At 38.4% G+C, this 1,663-nt stretch overlaps 1 protein-coding gene across 1 annotated transcript in view; it reads left to right on the forward strand.

Annotated features, from left to right (window-relative positions):
• The window catches only part of ZPBP (zona pellucida binding protein), a 33,517-nt gene that overhangs the window by 22,948 nt on the left and 8,906 nt on the right, over positions 1 to 1,663 (forward strand). The window lies entirely within an intron of this gene.

The following is a 1,663-nucleotide window of genomic DNA, read 5'->3' on the forward strand; positions in this document are numbered from 1 at the left end:
AAGAAGGCATTAAGTACCTCAGCCTTTTCCTCAGCCTTTGTCACTATGTTTCCCCCAACATTCAATAAAAGATGGAGATTCTTCTCAGCCCTCCTTTTGTTGCTAATTTATTTATAGAAACATTTTTTATTGTCTTTTACGGCAGTAGCCAGATTAAGCTCTAGTTGGGCATTGGCCTTCTAATTTTCTCCCTGCATAACCTCACGACATCCTTGTAGTCCTCCTGAGTTGCCTGCCCCTTCTTCCAAAGGTCATAAACTCTCTTTTTTTCCTTGAGTTCCAGCCAAAGCTCTCTGTTCAGCCAGGCCAGTCTTCTTCCCTGCTGGCTCATCTTTCGGCACATGGGGAGAGCCTGCTCCTGCGCCTTTAAGATTTCCTTCTTGAAGAATGTCCATCCTTCCTGGACTCCTTTGCCCTTCAGGACTGTCTCCCAAGGGACTCTGTCAACCAGGCTCCTAAACAGGCCAAAGTCCGCCCTCCAGAAGTCCAAGATGGCAGTTCTGCTGACCCCCTCCTTACTTCTCCAAGAACTGAAAACTCTATCATTTCATGATCGCTATGCCCAAGACAGCCTCCAACCATGACATCACCCACAAGTCCTTCTCTGTTTGCAAAGTCAGAAATCTCAGTGCCATGTCAATCCAAAGGAGGTATTTTTTTCTTTGAAACTTGTTCTCAGAATATTCCTTCTGAACACTGAAACCATATGAAAAGAAAGTCTCAACTCCTTTATGCTGTGAGTGAGGTCTGAAGGAGCTTGTAAAACAGTTCCAATATATGTTCAGTTCACTTGAAGTACTTTGTGTTATTAAAAGAGGTATCTGAAACCTGAAGAGATGCTGTTTGTAATTGTTGAGATGAATGTACGTAAGAATATCTGCAATATTTTCTTGAACTTACTGTTTCTAATTATTTCAGCTCTAAAAAGGCAATTGTTTTCATATACTGTATTAGATTAGTCACTATATATCAAGACATGCAATTTGAAAAGATCCCTTTCTGAACAAAGTATACCAATTATGCTTCATTTTCTACTTTCCACTTTCCAATTTTAATTTTCTTGAAAATTAAATATAATTGCTTATAAAACCAATGAAACTATTAGTCAGTTGTATTTCTCTGAAAATTGTATTTGTAGTGGATAGCACTGACGTATCTGAAGAGTCTCATTACTGATAGCATAGTTAGTTAAGGTTAATTCTAAGGTTATTGAAACTACATAAATGAGATTCAGCTAATGTGCAGGCTTTCTAGAATATTTGAGCGTTAGGAGGAGAAATACTCCAGTTAGAGATTTAGGTGGATATAAACTTTGATATGACCCAGTGGTAAAGTACACGTTCTTAAGTCACTGGAAGTCTTAGAAAGTGCTTTTTGATTTTTAAGTAGCATTTGGTGTTTCAGAATTACTTCCATGACAGAAGTAGGTAAAGCTTATACTATAAGGAGTTAAATTCACGTTAACAGATAATTTTATTCTTAATATGGCAGCTTACTCTAATGTCAGTTCTGGAGAGCAGTCCAGCAACTTAGTTAAATATTTCCCAGGCCCTCACCATAACATGTTAGTACTAGTCAGTTGATAAGGAATGTGGACCCACGCAAATGGATTACTGAAACGTAGCTACGCTTTTTCTTCAGTCTGTACTTGAAGTCTTCCTGT

The sequence above is a fragment of the Pygoscelis adeliae genome, unplaced genomic scaffold, assembly GCF_000699105.1.
Source record: "Pygoscelis adeliae isolate BGI_AS28 unplaced genomic scaffold, ASM69910v1 Scaffold78, whole genome shotgun sequence".
NCBI lineage: Eukaryota > Metazoa > Chordata > Aves > Sphenisciformes > Spheniscidae > Pygoscelis > Pygoscelis adeliae.